This window comes from Eschrichtius robustus, chromosome 4 (genome assembly GCF_028021215.1).
Source record: "Eschrichtius robustus isolate mEscRob2 chromosome 4, mEscRob2.pri, whole genome shotgun sequence".
Lineage (NCBI taxonomy): Eukaryota > Metazoa > Chordata > Mammalia > Artiodactyla > Eschrichtiidae > Eschrichtius > Eschrichtius robustus.
The window spans coordinates 8887224-8906400 of NC_090827.1; the positions used below are offsets into that span (position 1 = coordinate 8887224).

Sequence of the window (19177 nt, forward strand, 5' to 3'; positions counted from 1 at the left end):
TGTTGCATTTACATGGTTTCAACATACCATCTTACAAAATACTTGTTAATTTCCAAGGGGAAAAGAGTAACTTTACAGTGAAGAAGTCTGGCAAACCACCTGAGTCTAGTGGTCAAAGTTAATATGACCAGTCATGAGAAAAATTAAACCACGTGCCACCTGAGAGATGCCATGAGAACACAGCGTCACTTCTAGGATAGTGCTGCCAAAGAAGCGTGATCTGACTCTAATCCTGAAGGAACATCAGACGAACTCTGCCTGAAGGACATTCTACAATATGTAACCTGCTCTGTAAACTTTAAAAGTGTCAGAGGCATGAACGTCAAGGAAAGACTGAAGAACTGGTCCAGACTGAAGATGTCTAATTGTAACATGTGATTCTGGACTACATAATTTTTCCATAAAGGACAATTATTGGGATGATTGGAAAACCTGAATGGAGTCTGCGGGTTAGATGTAGTGATATGTTGATACTAATTTCCTAATATTAATGGTATAGTGTTGTTATATAGGAGAGTATCCCTGTTAGTAGAAATTATACACTAAAGTGTCTGGGGGTGATGAGGTATTTTGGCAACTTACTCTCAAATGGTTCAGGATAAAACAGTCTTTCTGGCACCCTTCTTGTAACTTTTCTGCACATTTGAGACTGTTTAAAATTAAATACTTCTTTAAAATGTAATTTAAAGAATCAAGGAAAAATTATGTAGAATTTATCCACTGTTCTTTCCTTTTAAAAGGTGTCTTCATCAACAGCTGCAAGAGTAGAAGAGAGGTGATTACACCTATAACTTATAAAATTCAAAGCTGTCACTGGCTACTTTCTTTTCTTCTTTGAAATGTAGATTGGGAAACAGAGAGCTAAGATACAGAGAGAAAGACCGATGAAGCTGGCCTACAGAGCTGGATAGAAAAGAGAGATGGAGAGAATTTTAACAATTTTGAGTTCCTGATTTTGGTTTGTTCCTGAAACCCAGTTGCATTTCTGTCTTTGAGTTTTATCCATTATCCTAATAGCCTTCTAATAAATATCTCGTTTCCTTAAGCTAGCTAGATTTGGTTCACTTACTTGCAACTGAAAAATACTAATTAGAACTTGATATAAAAGAAATAGGGGCTGCAAAAGACAGACCCCAACATGTGGAGCTTGATGAGTTCAGGTGAGAAGAACTGAGGATTCGCTGGCCCTCATGTAGGACGATGGGAAACCGCAGGTCTCATGCAGCAGCAAAGCAAGCAGCCTAAACATCCTGCTGCCTCTGGGGACTCAGACTTCATGCCACTAACACTGGAGCACTGAGGCTTGCTGGCAACTTGGTGGGGTGCCTGTGTTAGAAGCTGTAGGCAAGGTGGGCTCCAGCAAGGACTGCAGAGAGACAGGAGCTCCCTTCAGGTGGGCCTGTTGGAAAGCAGATAAGGGACATCAGTTCAGTGCATAGCCTTGTGAAGAAAAGCCATTTTCCATCTGAGGCCTAGCTAAGGAAGGCCACGAAGCTTGAGATGACCAAAGCCTTGCTGGGTGGCAAGTGCCAAATTCCCTGAGACCTGCAAAAAAATAAGTGCCTTGTTGAAGAAAATGAGGGATTTGGGGTATTTGAAATGGAGATATTTGGGGGAAGCTAGAAGAGTCAGGAAGCGCTGATCTTCTTTCAAAAAAAACCCTCTGCGGCAAATCCACTGCCAGTCCGAAGACTTGATGCTTCTCACTGACCAGCAAATGGGCAGGAATACAGCCCAGGAGAGGCCAGAGCATTCTGGGACAGATCAGCCCCACTTTGTCACCACTGCCTGGCCTGTCACAGAACCTGAGGCTGATTCTGTAAAGCTCAACACTAGCAGAAAGGACAGAGTGTTCACTTACGTTGTGAAGAAGCCGTGAGGATTGGGGTCCTGCTTCAACTTGAGATTCAGAGTGTGATGGAAAACCTTTCTGTCACTGATATGAGTTTTGAAAACAAGATAAACAATCAGCTGACTAGTTGGATAAACAACAAGGTCCTACTGTATAGCACAGGGCACTATATTCAATATCCTATGATAAACCATAATGGAAAAGAATATGAAAAAGAATATATATGTATAACTGAGCCACTTTGCTGTACAGCAGAAATTAACACAACATCGTAAATCAACTATACTTCAATAAAATTTTAAAAACGCAATTTTAATGGAATTATATTGCAAAAAACCTCATGGACTGTTAAGGTGGTATGGCCTTCCCTGCAAAAATCCTTCTCTGTTCTCAGAAATGACCCTGAAAGATTGGACAGAGGAACTCATTCTAACAGGTAGAACCTGAGGCAGTCAGATTGGCACAGCAAAAAAGCTCACTCTAATTAAAACTGCTACAAGGTATTTTTATAGATGAGACCACAGAAGATAATTTCTTACCCAAGACCACTATTGGGCTATGAACACAGGCAGTCTAGTTCCAGAAATTCCACACCTATGGCATTTACTGATTATGTTTTGTCCATCAAAATGAATCTAGAAGTTGAGTTCCGGTTCTACCACTTATAAGCTGGGTAACACTGGACGAGTTACTTAACCTCTTTATGCCTCAGTTTCCCCTCCTTTAAGTGGGAAGCGTAATGATAGTGTCTACCTCATGGCGTAGTTGGGAGGATTATGTGAATGAACAGAGGTAAAGCCCTTAGAATAGTACCCGGACTGCTACTCTGTTGTTGCCGTTGTTATTTACATTGTTATCAAATTTTAAGTTCTGCATCAAGGACGAAAAGTGTTACTGCTGGGCCAGAGCTTCTGCATCCTTAATCGACCCTATTGTGTCTCAAGGAACCTCCTCAATGTTTTACAGCCAGGCTTCGACAAACTCTTAACAATAACATCTCCAAATGGCCTCAAACTTTAGATGAAGGAACATTGTGAGGGCTAGACGCGTTTGATGCCTTCTACCAGATCTCATTAACTCAGACCACCGGAGGATGTGTTTTAATTAGGGAAGGAACTGTATTATCGTGTATTCTAAATTTAATTACAGTAGAAAATGCCTTAAAATCCTACGTGTTACCCAAGTAAACATGATTTAGTTCTTGTCCTATTGGAATTCACAATTTAGTGGAAGAGACAGATTAAAGTTTAATACCATGTGGTCAGGACCAATAGTAGTTTGAGAAGGAAATGTAGATTTGAAGGAAGCTTTGAGAGATGAGTGATGAAGACATTCCAGGCCAAGATGACAGTGTGAGCAAATGTGTAGAGAATTTAGAATTTAAAAATTCATTACAGGGACTTCCCTGGCGGTCCAGTGGTTAAGACTTTGCTTTCCAATGAATGGGGTGCGGTTCGATCCCTGGTCCGGGAGCTAACATCCCACATGCCTCGCGGCCAGAAAACCAAAACATAACAGAGAAGCAATATTGTAACAAATTCAATAGACTTTAAAAAAAAAATTCATTACATGTTTGAGAGTGCTGTGGAGTTTAGTGTAGCAAGCTAGAGCATGGCATAAACAGTGGGAGATGCATCCAGAAAGGTAAGTTGGATGTTGAACGGCATGAACTTCATACTTTTAAGCAAACATATGCTACTAGCATTAGTAAGAAAAAGCTCCTAGGAATTATTATCCTTCAATGAATAGGTAACAATATTTTAAATTATCCCAATAATTTAAGGAGATGAATATTGCTAAAATAAAGTTAGTAGCGTGCCTTAAATTTCTAAAATATTTCCTTTGAATTATCATTTATATTACAACATGCTGACATACTCTCTCTTAACCCAGAAACTGTGTATTATCAAGATTAACAGTCAAATGTTATTATTCCAAATTATCCTAAGGCTTTCCTCATTTTTGCTCATAGATGATCACAAATTTACTCTTTTCTTGCTCTCACTGGAATTATAAAGTTTGCCATGATATTGCCTGGAGCACCATTTCCATGACTGTGTTTTATATAGAAAGTAAAGTGTGGTCAAAAAAATTTGGGAACCAATAGAATAAAGAAAATTAATGGGTTCTTGATGGCAGGACTATTCAGGGCCCTTCGTATGCTAATATTCATTGTGAAACACCAAAAAAGGATGGAGTAAAGAGCAGTTTTTAAAATTACTTGACAGGGCTTCCCTGGTGGCACAGTGGTTGAGAATCTGCCTGCTAATGGAGGGGACACGGGTTCGAGCCCTGGTCTGAGAGGATCCCACATGCTGCGGAGCAACTGGGCCCGTGAGCCACAACTACTGAGCCTGCGCGTCTGGAGCCCATACCCTGCAGACCCAACACAACCAAAAATAAGCAAATAAATAAATTTATTTAAAAAAAAAAATTACTTGACATTTACTTCGTGGACCACCTAGTAACATCTTGAGGAAGACCAGTGCTCTGTGGATTCCTGGGTGGGTAAACCTATTTGGAATCCTCCAGGTTATCACATAATGACCGTCCAAGAGCAGCTGCAGCCCTTAGCTCCCTGACAGCCATGTGCATAGCTGAATGGTGACAATGAACCCCTTTTATTGGAAACCCTCCTTTAGGATGGCTTACAGAACAATAATTAATTTTATTATAGCTTTGATTTTTCCTCTAAACCATTATTTTTTTCAGTAAAATAAATACTGTCTACAGGTGCTTATTTTTATAATAACCTCTTTTATTTCCGGGCGTTTCTGAGCTTGGCAATTATACATTTCTCTTAGTCACAAAAGTTCGTGACAACTAGGAAAACAGAAGGTACTTTCTGTCTTCAGCCATGCGTCTCCAAGTTCAAGAAATACACCGAGACTTATTTTCTTCTGTAAGAAAAAAAAAATGAAGTGTGCACCTTGAGGTGGTGAGGGCTGAAGGTGTTAGGAAGGAGTTTCCAAAGCTGGCGGCATGTTGGATTGAAGAAGCTTCTAAAAATACTGAGTCCTGAGCCTCACGTGAGACCCCCTAGATCAAAATACACAGGCAAGGGGCTTGGGATGTTTATCTTTAAAAAGCTTCCCAGGTGATGACGGTACAGCTGGCTGGCAGATTGACAGACTGTGGTGGGAAGCGGAGATTTGTTAAAGCTTGATGCCTTTGTCCCATGACCTCCTTCAAATTCAGGTTTATGTGGCATTTGAGTCAGATTTACTTAAGAGTGTTTTCAATTGTTTTCCTTTTGAGACTATAATGATACTCCAAACAGAATCTTGGACTTTTTTCCCTCTCTCTCTTTATGGATTTCTCTTATCTGACCATGTATTATATACTGATGTTTCCTCAGAGAGTGTTGAGTCATTAGATATTTGGTGAATTACATTTTTCACACTTTATACTCTTTTAGGAATCTAATTGTCTCATGGTTTCAACGACCACCCACATGCAGATAACCTCTTCCCCAAATTTCAGATTTCTGTTTCCAACTCCAGCTGGGCTTCTCTACTTGGATGTTCCACAGTCATGTCAAATGCAATTTGCCGTCCTCTCAACTCCTGTTCTATTCCTCATACTGTGTTTTCTCTCTTTCAGTGGGTGGCACTGCCAAGTCCGAATCATAGGAGCCATTATTTTATTCGTCCATAAATGTCATCTCCTATATTCCAACTTGATGTTTCAAGTCCTCATCATTTTCCCTCCTAAATATTTACTGTGTCTCTCCCCAGATTCCAGAATCTAGAATTCAAGCAAAGAACAAATATTAGAATACTCTTTTTGAACAATATATATATATTTTTTTTAAATAAATTTATTTATTTATTTATTTTTGCTGTGTTGGGTCTTCGTTTGTGTGCGAGGGCTTTCTCTAGTTGTGGCAAGTGGGGGCCACTCTTCATCGCGGTGCGTGGGCCTCTCACTATCGCGGCCTCTCTTGTTGCGGAGCACAGGCTCCAGACGCGCAGGCTCAGTAGTTGTGGCTCACGGGCCTAGTTGCTCCGCGGCATGTGGGATCCTCCCAGGCCAGGGCTCGAACCCGTGTCCCCTGCATTGGCAGGCAGACTCTCAACCACTGCGCCACCAGGGAAGCCCTTGAACAATATTTAAACACTCATTTTTTATAACATTATATACATATATAAAATAATACCTGCTGAGATAGAAACAACTGATTTACAATTGAACTTGCAAACAACCCGTTTGAAAATTGAATACTGACTATACTAGTAATTAACTTCCAAATCAATAAATGTTTTAAATCTTATTGTAAATATTTGAGAAAAATGGTTATAATCAGAGTAGGATGAAGAGGTAGAGAAGCCCTTTAATGGGTATTCTGAAGTGATTTCCAGTTTTTTCAAGAGCTTTAGAAATTTATGGTTTAGGGACTTCCCTGGTGGTGCAGTGGTTAAGAATCCGCCTGCCAACGCAGGGGACACGGGTTCGAGCCCTGGTCCGGGAAGATCCCACATGCCGCGGAGCAACTAAGCCCGTGCACCACAACTACTGAGCTTGTGCTCTAGAGCCCGCGAGCCACAACTACTGAGCCTGTGCGCCTAGGATCCGTGCTCCAAAACAAGAGAAGCCACTGCAATAAGAAGCCCACGCACCGCAACAAAGAGTAGCCCCTGCTCGCCGCAACTAAAGCCCACGCACAGCAATGAAGACCTAATGCAGCCAAAAATAAAATTAATTAATAAATTTTTAAAAATAGAACTTCATTTTAAAAATAAGTTTATGGTTTGACAAAATATATCATTCCATTAGAAAATTTATTTCTCTCTTTTTTGTTGTTGTTCTCTTTTTCCAATGTATTTTGTGTTTCCTGGATTAAATGACTGGTTTCTTTGTAGTTGTGATATTTGGACTGAGTTCTAGTTATTGGATGTTAGAACTCACTGAGTGCAGTAGGTCACTAAAATTTGCTCATCAAATATTCATTACCTACTGTAATCTGGGGATGGAGAAGGATATGGGCTGCAAAGGGGCTTGATGAAACTTTTCAGCGTGATGAAAATATCATACGTACGTCGTGGTGACGGTTCCAGGATTGTATGCATTTGTCAAAACTGTACCTTATTGTATGCAAGTTATACCTTAATAAGCCTGACCTTTTAAGAAGTTCCACATACAATAAAAAGTACCTTGTGGGCGGGCCTCTTAGCTGGGCAGGGCCTGCTGACCAGGAGACGGCAACTGAAGCACAAGAGTATAGGGCGACTCAAATGCATGGTGATGGGGTGTGGACTGCCGGAGACCACCACACAGGCTGACTGCTCGGGCCTGTGGTCTGAGCTCTGGCAGCTCTGGTACTAGCGCCAAGGCTCCACGGGTGGGGACCGTAGGCATGTGCCAGCTCCAGCGAGGCGGTGGGTGGGCGGCGAACCCAGGTCCCACGGGACCGTGGACGGTGGACGGTTGACAGAGGCTGCCGCTTCGCATGCCACTCGCGCTCCATGGAGCTAGGAATCCACATGCCTGGGCCGCTTCCCTCCTGCTTTTTAGAGATATTTTATAGAAGTACGTTGAAACAGATCAGCCATGTTTGGGTGGGTTTGGGGTTTACAGATGGGTTGAAATGAGGGACACAGAGAGAGAGACAAACAGAACATAAGAAAAAGATCCTTTGATGGGAACATATTTATATCTGAAAACTCCAAGAAAGTACATGTGAGAATCAGGGCTGCAATCAACTAAAGAAGCACAGAGGTGGCAGAAAAGAAACACTGTGTAGACTGTTCCCAAAGAAGTGATAGTCTGGTCATTTTCCTGCAGAGAGGGAGCGATGCACTGGATACAGAGCACAGTAGGTTTTGCCTATTTAAAAATTCTTGTTGCTGTTGTGTTTTTTGGGGTACACTAACCAGGCGTCTGAAATTAGACAAGGATGCCTGCATTTCAGGGAGGGGATCTATAAAGCAGGGTTCTATGTACATATATTTTAATCCCATTCATATGACATCATTGAAGAGCAATTCTTATGGAAAGACTATAACGAAAATGAATAAATTTATGCTTAATACAACGTAACCACTGAAGCAAGACAGGCTTGAAGAGAGTAAAGTAAAATGATGTTTCTTATTCTTTGAAGGGTTTAAGAATGCCAGCAAACTGTAAGAACCTAGGAGAAAGGCATGGAACAGATTCTCCTTCATTTCCCTCAGAAGGAACCAACTTCCAGACACCTTGATCTTGGACTTCCAACCACTAGAACTGTGAAAGAAAAAAATTATGTTGTTTAAGCCACTCAGTTTAAGGTATTTTGTCCTGGCAGCCCTGCAAACATACTGGGGCTGTGGAAAAATAGCATAAAGGGTATTTGAGTGAAAAAAAGGGCATTCGAGGAAAAAAATAGAGTAAAGGGTATTAGGAATCCTTAACAAGGGCCTACCTCACACCAGTCATTTTTTCTATAGAGACTCCTAGAGGTAGCAAATTCTTTTTTTGACCATCCACACCTCCTACTAGGGAACACTGAGTTTCGTCCCTCCCTCCAGCTCCCAGCACTTTGTAGACATCTTCATCACTGTTCCCATAAAATTATCCTGAATGATTTCTTTCTGTCTCCACTTATCCCACCAGACTGGGGGCATCTCAAGAGCAAGGACTCTCTCATTCTCCTTCATGTTCCTTAATTTCTAGTACACATTCTGGCACATGCTAAGTGCTCAATACACACTCCTTAGATAATGAATGGAGAATGTGCATCATTCATTGAGAATTTAAGGTATGCAAGCTGCCCATGGTCTTATAACTAATAAAATTCGATATGGATTAAATCTAGTTTGTCATGAAACGGGTCCTCGCCGCCTTTCTTTGGTGGGCACAGCAGCTCACCTGGAACAGACTTCCCAGGCAGTGCAGGCTGGCTGTGGAGACAGACTCTGAGCCTTTTGCCGCTGTGTGAGGCTTGGGCCTATTGCCCAATCTGAAGACCAGAGATGGTAACAGCACTGCCTACCTCACAGGGCTGTTGGGAGAGTTCAACAGGCTAACACACGTAAGAAATGCTTCTAATTGTGCCTGGCAGAGAGTTTGCACTCAGAGAGTGCCAACCATTATTACCGGAGTGAAGACTCGCTTGGGAAGACTTCTGAAGTCATTCAATAATTTCTTGAATGTCTACTATGTGCCTGGGTCACTGTGGATAAAATGAGGGTACAGATTTGTTCTCACTGCTCATTGACCTGACAGCCTAATGCGGAAGGCAGAGGGTAATCAAATGATCACAAAATAAATAAACAGTTCAATTGTGACCATTGCTATGAAGGAAAGAGGCTAGAACTTTGAGACCAACAATGGAGGATTTAATTGGCTGGCAGGGTCAGGGATAAGGAACTGAGATCTGAGGTGTTTGTGGAAGTTGGCTAGTGAAGATGTGAAGAACACTATTCCAGACAGAAAAGAGCGGACGTCCAAAGGTCCTGAGGCAGTAAGGGCTTTTCGGGTTTGAGGAAGAGAAAGGAGACCAGTATGGCTGGGGTGCAGAAAGTGAGAGGAGCAACAAACTTATGGTTACCACAGGGGAAAGGTCGGGGGAGGGGTAAACTGGGAGTCTGGGATGAATATATACACACTACTGTATATAAAATGGACAATCAACAAGGACCTACTGTAGAGCACAGGGAACTCTACTCAATATTCTGTAATAACTTATATGGGAAAAGAATCTGAAAAAGAATGGATATATGTATATGTATAACTGAATCACTTTGCTGTACACCTGAAACTAACACAACATTGTAAACTAACTATACTCCAATAAAAATAAAAATTAAATTTAAAAAAAATTAAGTTGTGTAAAAACACAGCATCCAGCTCCCATAGAAGTTTATCAAGTTGATCAAAAATGGTCAACCCTGAAGAATATTAAGCTTATTGGACTTCAAAAATAGAGAATCTTTTGGGTATCCAGGCAAAACAGATCAGTTAACTTACAAAGGAAAAAAATCAGGATGCTCTCAGACTTCTTGACAACAAAATTACATGTGACAAGGTAATGCAGCAATAACTACAAAATTCTTAAAGAAAGAAAACATGACCCAAAGATTTCCTACATAGCCAAGTTGTATTTATCGTATAAAGAAAAGAGGTAAACTGTTTCGAAAATACAAAAATTCAGAAAACACATTCTTCAAGGAGAAGTTCTTTAAGATCTTGAAGAATTCATACCTCACAAATTACAGCCAATCTAAAGATAACTAGGAACACAGAAGCAAAAAGAGTCGTCAATATCTTTAAACTATCTTCATGCCACAGACAAGAAAGAACTTTCACCTGGGAAACCAAATGCTGATTTCCCATTCTTGCAACTATCCCCAGTGTCTCCAAGTGATTCTATTCAAACCACTTACTTGGCTTGGGGCTCCTAAAATGGGAGGATGTGAATAAGAAACTGTTGGCAGCCAACTGTTAAGACTGGGGCCAAACTACAGAGGGAAGCAGAGCCAAGAAGCGGATAGCTTCACATCAGGAGGGAGCCCTGTTCACAGTGTTGGAACGCCCGGTTTCGCTTTCAATCACTTATTTCTATGTGCTGATCACTCTTCTAAACACCAGGGATACAGCAGTGAACCAAAAAGATAATGTCCCTGGTCTCATGAAGCTCATCCTCTATTGAGGGAGTGGGGCAGAAATCAACGTGTATACAAATCTGTGTGTTTGCACGCATGTACGTACGCATTATAATATCGGGTGGTGGTAAAGGCCATGGAGAAAAATAAAGTGTGCATGCACGCGTGCGTGCGTGTGTGTGTGTGTGTGTGTGTGTGTGTGTGTGTGTCTCGGGGGTTATTAAAGAATGACTGAGATAGAGGCATGCTCTTTTCATAGGATGATCAGGAGAAGCATCTGATGGATTGGATACCTGAAGGAAATGATAGCCCAAGCCACAAGTATATTGAAGGAAATGCACTGAAACCAAGAGAACAACAGCAACGAGGAGAAGTGTGTTTGATATTTTCAAGGGATGGCAAGGAGCAGCATGACTGTGACAGCGGGTGCCCGGAGAGGAAGGAGAGGTTGGAGGAAACGAAGAGAACCAAAGGACTCAGAGCCCTGTAGGTCACTGTAAAACCAAATTGCTCAATTTACATTCCCACCAACAGTGCAGTGGGAAGCAGCCACATAGCACAGGGAGGTCAGCTCGGTGCTTTGTGACCACCTAGAGGGGTGGGATAAGGAAGGTAGGAGGGAGACGCAAGAGGGAGGAGATATGGAGATATATGTATACATACAGCTGATTCACTTTGTTACGCAGCAGAAACTAACACACCATTGTAAAGCAATTATACTCCAATAAAGGTGTTAACAAAAAAAAAAAGCCCAAATTGCTCTCTAAGAAAGGTGAAAAGCTATTTGGAGGATTGTAAGCAGAGAACTAACATGTTCTGGCATTTTTTCCAGTCTATCTATCATAATGTGAATCTATCTATCATAAAGTATGAAAAGGCATGCAGTGAAAAGTTTTCTTCCTACTCCTATGACTATGACCTCACAGCCTCCCGTTGTGCCTACTACCCCAAGAAACCACTGCTAATAGTTTCTTGTGAATTTTGCCAGTGCTCCTTTTTTATTTTTACTTTTTAAAAGTTTTTTTAAATTGAAGTATAGTTGATGTACACTACTATATAAGTTATGGGTGTACAATATAGTGATTCACAATTTTAAAGGTTATACTCCATTTATAGTTATTATAAAATATTGGCTCTATGCCCCGTGTTGTACAATATATCTTTGCAGCTTATTTTATACATAATAGTTTGTACTTCTTAATCCCCTACTCCTATCTTGCTTCTCCCTTCTGCTCTCTCCCCACTGGTGACCACTAGTTTGCTCTCTCTATCTGTGAGTCTGCTTCTTTTTTGTTATATGCACTAGTTTGTTGTATTTTTCAGATTCCACATATCAGTGATATTATACAGTATTTGTCTTTCTCTGTCTGACTTATTTCACTTAGCATAATACCCTCCGAGTCCATCCATGTTGTTGCATGTTGCAAATGGCAAAATTTCATTCGTTTGTTTAGCAATTGTACATAATGCTGCTATGAACGTTAGGGTGCATGCATCTTTTTGAATTAGTGTTTTGTTTCTTTCGGATATCTACCCAGGAGTGGAATTGCTAGGTCATATGGTGGTTCTGTTTTTAGGTTTTTGAGATTGTCAGAGCTTCTTTATGCATATGTGAGTATATACAAAACTTAATTTTTTATCCTTTTTTTTTACACTGATGGTAGCATCCTAGGCAAGACTATTCTGCCCCATGCTTTATTATTGAAAAAATATATCTTGTTATATAAATAACTTGAAAATCTCCTTATCCGCACACAGACAGTTAGAAGTGAATTCTCCAGGAATGGATGGAGCTAACTTATTTACTGGTGCCCTATTGATGGGCACTACTATGAGGTAGGTATAATTCTGATTCTCATTTTACAAATGAAGAAACCGAAGGATAGAAAAGTCCAAAAATGTGTTCAAAAATGTGTTCCTAGCAGTAGGACTCAGACCCATGTAGTCTGACTCCAAACACAGGCTCTTACCCAATACTCCACAGGGACTCTTTAATCCAATTTTACACTTTTGCCAGTATAAAAGGTGAAAGTAGTATATTTCCGCCATGCATAAGCATTTGATTGATCTGTCATCAGTATAGGGTCAGAGACAGGTTTTTCTGAGATAGTATGGGGAAACTTGCATGCATGTGTGCTATCGGGAATGATCAAGGGGAGCAGGGAACTTTTAAATTAGGAGACAGGTGAGGATTGCTGGAGTGGAGCCTTGAGCAGGTTAGAGCAGGTGGATCTTAGTGCACCTTAGACAGGATTACAGAAAGTTCATCTATAGTGACATATAGAACAGAAGAATACATGGGCACACATGCTACAACGTGGGCTGGTAGGATGCTGGAAATCTGTGCCAGCTTTCTTCTGAGTGCTTCATTTTTTCTTAGTGAATTAGCAAAGCGGGTCTTCAGCTGAGAATGTGGATCAAGGAGAGGAAGACATGAAGCAGTAGTTAGCAGAGAGAGAGAGAATGACAGAACTAGAGAAACATAGAATGATTGGGAGGCAGCATTAGTAGGCCCCTTGAAATTCATGGTCATGATGATGAAGCAAGAGCAACCAATGTGGTGTTTCTCTGGCCACGTTTAGTTGAACAGATCCAGGGGTGGAGTAGGTAGAAAGGTGGATTTAATCAGAGTTGGGGTTTCAATAGCAAGTTCAACCAGGTGAGAGTGGGCAATACCAATATCAGAGACACCAGACTTTAAACTGAAAACTATTACTAGAGATAGAGGTGGACATTTTATAATAATAAAAAGACCAGCTTACCAAGAGATGCAACACGTTTAAATTTGTATGGACCTAGAAACTTAACCTGAAAAATACAAATTTTAAAATGACAGAACTTAGAAATGAATGAATTCATTTTCTTAGTAGGAGATTTTAACACAATTCTCTCAGTAACCCACAGAAGAAATAGACAACAGCAAGAAAAAAGGATTTGTAATATTTGAATAGCATGCATAACAAACTTGGCCTAAGTGAATATATATAAAACACTGTACCCAATAACTCTAGAAGAGAGGATCTTATCAAATGCACATGGATGATTTATCAAAATCAACCAAATTTGGGGCATAAAGCAATTCTCAACAAATTTCAAAGGATTGAAATCAGAATACTATTTCTGATCATGGTAGATATTAACTAGATAGAAAAACAAAAAGAAAACTTTAAAATACCCATATGTTTGAAAATTAAGCAATATACTCCTAAATAATCCATCAGTCAAAGAAAAGAGTCATAATAAAAATCAGAAAAAAAATGTTAACTGCAAAATAATGAAAATACTGTTTATCAAAACTTATGAGATAGAGCTAAAGCTGTGCTTGGAGAGAAATATATAGCCTTAAATACATATGGTAGAAAACGAGAAAGGCTAAAAATTAATGATGTAATTATTTACTCAAGGAGGTGGAAAATGAACACAAATTGAATCTAAAGAAAATAGAAGGGGGACTTCCCTGGTGGCGCAGTGGTTAAGAATCTGCCTGCCAACTCAGGGGACACGGGTTCGAGCCCTGGTCCAGGAAGATCCCACATGCCACGGAGAAGCCACCGTGATGAGAAGCCCACACACCGCAACAAAGAGTAGCCGCCGCTCGCCGCAACTAGAGAAAACCCACGTTCAGCAACGAAGACCCAATGCAGCCAAAAATAAATATATATATATATAAATTAAAAGAAAAGAAAATGGAAGGAAATAATAAAGATAAGAACATCAATCAACGAGCTAGAAAGCAAATATAAGGTACAACTGACCAGCAACCAAAAATTTGTTCCTTATAGTAAATTACAAGGTTGACTTTTTGTCTAGAAAATTCTCTTCAAACTTATAAATATCTAGAATGCCAAATATGTTAATTCTTTAATTCAAAACATGAATAATACAGGTTTAATTATCTTTACAACTTGTATACTTAATATTAAATTTTCCAAATTTAAAATATGGATACTCACTAGGAAAATAATTATGCCACTCCCAATAATTTTGAGTGTTTTTTCCTAGGAAAATATTGTTAGGCTTCTTTCTCAGCAAGTGGATTTGTAGTCTGTTTGTTTTTTAAGTACCAGTGGTATCGATCAGTGTGCCACTAGGTCCTTGTTTAAGACACTGATGGGACACAGTGAACCATTTTATAGTTGCTTTATCAATGACTCCAAACATAAAGGAAAAGTTGGGTACATACCTATTTTCTCAGATTTGAATTATTTTATTCCCAATTTTCAAGTAAAGTTAGTTTGTAATCCTCATTCAGCAGGTAGACACTTATTTGAAGTTTGTAATTCATTGGCTCTTAAAATATGTAACTGTCTTCTTATCCACTGGCTAAAAATCATTAACAGAATTCATTATTCTCTCCTTTTTCCTGACTTTTTGGAGCATACAACTCTTAATAATATTAGAACGTCTGATTGGATTCTCCAGATCTCAAGGCTGTGTCTGAACCTATTCACGGCATAACTGCTACTAGCAGTTGGTTCAATGTGAGGACTTGGATGGAATTCATGTGTGCAATTGGTGTATCACATAACTGTATTTTATTCTCTTTGTGACATGCCATATTTCCAGCATGTCACGACCCTTACTTATTTAGTTCTAACTCCTCCAGGACAACAAACACCAAAAAGAAAGAAACCATTGGGTGGCCACTCGAGTACTGACCTCAGAACTGGTCCCAAAAGTTGGGTGTCCACACCATGAAAAATAAACACACCCCATCATTGTTGACACTAATTGTGTCCTTCACTTGTGTCTTCTCAGAAGAAAAGCCAAGAATGAAATTGCCATGAAGGACAAGTTCCTTCCCATCACTGAGGGTGGCCTCTTTACTACAGGGTTGAAGCCCAGCGCTCGCTTGCTGTGGGCTCAGTGCATGTGGCCAGTGCCTGTGCTATTCATAGCACGTGAAGAAGGAAGGCGACACCATCTCCTGGGACAGCTAGCTTCCATGGCTCAGCAGCAAATCTTTTTGCAAAAGTTAAGAGAAAGTATAATAGGCAAAAAACAGGTGAGAGGAGACTTAATGACATTACTCAGAACTTTCCTTTATGATACATAATTATCCATGATATGTCATCACTTAACATAGTTTTATGTATTACCAGATCTGTAAGTGATTAACTTTTTGAACACTTACAGAGTTGGACTATTGAGAGGAAAATATGGTACTGGTCAGTCACCAGCAGGGTAAGTCTGAGTTAGCAGGCCCATTTCACTCTCACACATTCTCCTACATCAGCTCCATTAGTAACCAGGTTGGTACTTAGACTTCCATATACTATGTCTGGCCGCATGGCTTGCCTCCTGAGCAGTCACACAGGACCCCACGCTTAGAAGGTTCCTGTGCTTAGAAGGTCCCTGTGCTTAGAGGTCCCTGGGCTTGGTTTAATGCTCTGCTGTCCTTGTCTTGAATTCTTAATGATTATTAAACAAATAGGTTCATATTTTCATTTTGCACTGAGCCCTCAAATGAGGAAGGCCGTCTTCCATATACCATCCATTAACTTTTATTTCTTAACTTGTTCTGCTTAGGTGGAGAAGAGGAATGCTATTTACTTGAATAGCTACTCAAAATCCCAATACATCAAATCATATAAATAATCATACAATTATTTAACAATTAAAGGCACAATTTAGGGAATTGCAGAATTATACCATGCAATATGGAAACCCAATATATCAAATTGAAGTATCAGAAAACACGGAAAATGTGGTAAAAATATGATTACAGTTAAAGACTTCAATATACTTCTCTGGAATAGGATGGTTATTATAGCCAAAAAACACTAAACAAACACATGGAGAAATTAAGTATCCCTGCAGTAGAGATTTACATTTCTCTCTTTGTCTATGGAACATTTACAAAAATCAACCGTGTGCTTACTCACAAAGAAAAGTTTAAAACCTAAAGACTTAGGGATTTTATAGCTTACATTTGATTAGCATAATCTAAAAGCAGAAATAAATAATGAACGAGGCTCTCACCAAAATCTTAATTATGTGAATATAAAGAATCATAATCCTGGGGAATTCTTGGACCAAACAGGAAATCAAACTAGAAACTACATCAAGAAAGCAATGAAGAGGAATTCTCTTCTTCTGAAAACCAATGGGACTCAGGAAAATCTGTAACTGTGATTGACTTCATTTTTAAAGAAGAAAAACCAAAAGAAAAAAAAAGGAGCAAATTACTCATGTTAAGAAATTAGAAAAAGAAGCACAACATATCCAAAGTTATCAGGCAGATGGAATTTTTAAAATAAAAAGATGAAACTAATAAAGCAGAATAAAATACTAAAAAAGAACAAGTACACATGCAATGTTTTATAAAAACCAATGAGATAGCTAGCTCATTGGTTTTTAAAAAACCAATGAGATATGCCCAGGTGAGCATAATTTAGAAAGAGTGAGGGGAAAAAAATATACCACATTAAGAATGAGAAATCATTCATAGCCACAGATACAGGAAAGATTAAGTTGTCCATAGCAACAAAATTGAAAATCTATAGAAAATCAACTGTTTACTAGCTAAATATAAATTACCCAAATTTACCCAAGAATAAATATAAAACTCAAAAGTATCAATTACCTGAGAGATATTAGAAGGGCATTTAAATATCCTCCACTGAAAAAGGCAGCAAGACCAGAAAGGCTCAAGGCTGAATTTTATTCATTGTTGAGTAAAATACATAAGATGGGTGGTTATACAGGTACTCATTTTATAATAATTTTTATAAAAGAAAAGTGGTAAAAACTTATGTGTATTGTATAGTAGATAAATGTCTGTATAGGGTTCTATGAGCATGGTGAGGAAGTGTAAGGATACACACTAAGTTGTTATGAATGAGAGCATGGTATATGCAGGAGGGGGGAGAAGGTTGAGTGCGACAGAAGGGGAAAATGAGAACCAAAAATGCGAAAAACAAGACTGAACTTAAAATAACCAGCATTTATAATACAAGCTGCATTATGTATTCATATAAAATTATTCCCATGTATAAATATATATATATTTTTTTCAATAGAGGACCAGAGCCTACTGCCAACATGCAGGTCTCCCAAGAAAAATTCCAACTGAAGGCAGAACATGGCATTAAGTCCACCTGGGAACAATTCCACCTCCTGGTCCCAGCCCCAGCCTTGCTTCTATCTCATTTTCTTTTTCAGTTTTTTAGTTCCAGCATAAGCTGGTTTGAATTTCCACACGTGGGCAGGAGATGGGAGCACCTTCAGGAAGGTGGAAATAGTATGAATGCAGAAAATTCATGAAGTGCTTAATGGTGTCAAGTTTCCTTCTGTGGTGATGAAACTGTTTTGGAACTACATAAAGGTGATTTTTGCACAATATTGTGAATACATGAAATGCTATTGAATTATACAATTTTAATGGTTAGTATTATGTATAGTAAACTTCAATTTAAAAAAAGGCATAAAGAATGTTATGGACAAATACATTCTGCATGCTATTTCCAAGCTTAACTCAAGAGTCACAGCCACTTGGAAGCTTACTCTAAACATGTGTAGACAGGTGTGAGATCATCTACTTTAATTATATACTTAGGTTACCTTTGAAATCCAGTTTTTGAATCTTCCAAAGACATGGCTTACCCTCCCTGGCACAAACTGTAGTCTAGTGACTAAAAGAGATGCAATCATGTCTGCAATGTTTATGTATTCAGCTGGTAGGTCCTCAATATTCCAGGACACCATGTCCTTCTGGTATATAAAGTCCTCACCCATCGTTTTCTGAAAATCTAAGCTGTAACAAATTGCCTTAAACCCAGAAGCAGCTCCCCTAGCCCTTGAGTCTCCTACTTCAAGACTTATGTCCTGGCACTCCTGGTGATCACATACCCAGAAAGACCTATGGGAGTAGGTACAGACTTCAGAGGTGTGTGTGTGTGTGTGTGTGTGTGTGTGTCAGAAAAAGAGCTCATGTCCACATCCAAAGAGGCTTCCTCAAAAATGACCACATTCTTACTATACTAGGAAATAAACTACCCACAGCAACTGTAGAAATGTATGCTCCGAATCGACATCTTCCAGCTATACAGACTCCTCAGATAACTTATATCAGACTAGCACCCACACTTTAATTTACAAGCTCTTTTCCACCCACTAGATTAAAATTCAAAGTACTTAGCTCACCATTCTTAAACCAAGAGTCGAAGAAAAAGTACAATTTCCTCTCAGAATAGAACCTTCGGTGGTACTCACCCTCAAGACGAGCGCATACTGTGCCCTCCCACCGCGGGTGGAACCTTCGGTGGTCCTCACCCCCAAGACGAGCACATACTGTGCCCTCCCACCACGGATAGAACCTTCGGTGGCCCTCACCCCCAAGACCAGCACATACTATGTCCTCCCACCACGGGTAGAAACTTCGGTGGTCCTCACCCCCAAGACCAGCACATACTATGTCCTCCCACCACGGGTAGAACCTTCGGTGGTCCTCACCCCCAAGACCAGCACATACTGTGCCCTCCCACCGCGGATAGAACCTTCGGTGGTACTCACCCCCAAAAGGAGGGCATATTGTTCCCTCCCACCACGGCATTAACTTAAAATAAATCTGTCTACTCCCACACAAGCTCTACAATAGCCATCGTAACACCTGCTAACTCCCACTCTACTCCATTGTCTCAAACACAGATGATTTCCCTGGAAAATTATTTGTTACACATCAACTTACCACAGTAACTCTTTCAGCAAGAAAAAGTAACTTGTGTAAGTTAGTAATAAGGGG

At 39.8% G+C, this 19177-nt stretch overlaps 1 long non-coding RNA gene across 1 annotated transcript in view; it reads right to left on the reverse strand.

The window, feature by feature from the left end:
- Positions 1 to 1288: 1288 nt before the first annotated feature.
- Positions 1289 to 19177, reverse strand: part of LOC137763584 (uncharacterized) — a 191400-nt gene continuing 173511 nt past the window's right edge. Inside the window, exon 3 of the long non-coding RNA XR_011073818.1 lies at positions 1289 to 1399. This is a non-coding gene — a long non-coding RNA (uncharacterized lncRNA). The remainder of the gene's footprint in view (positions 1400 to 19177) is intronic.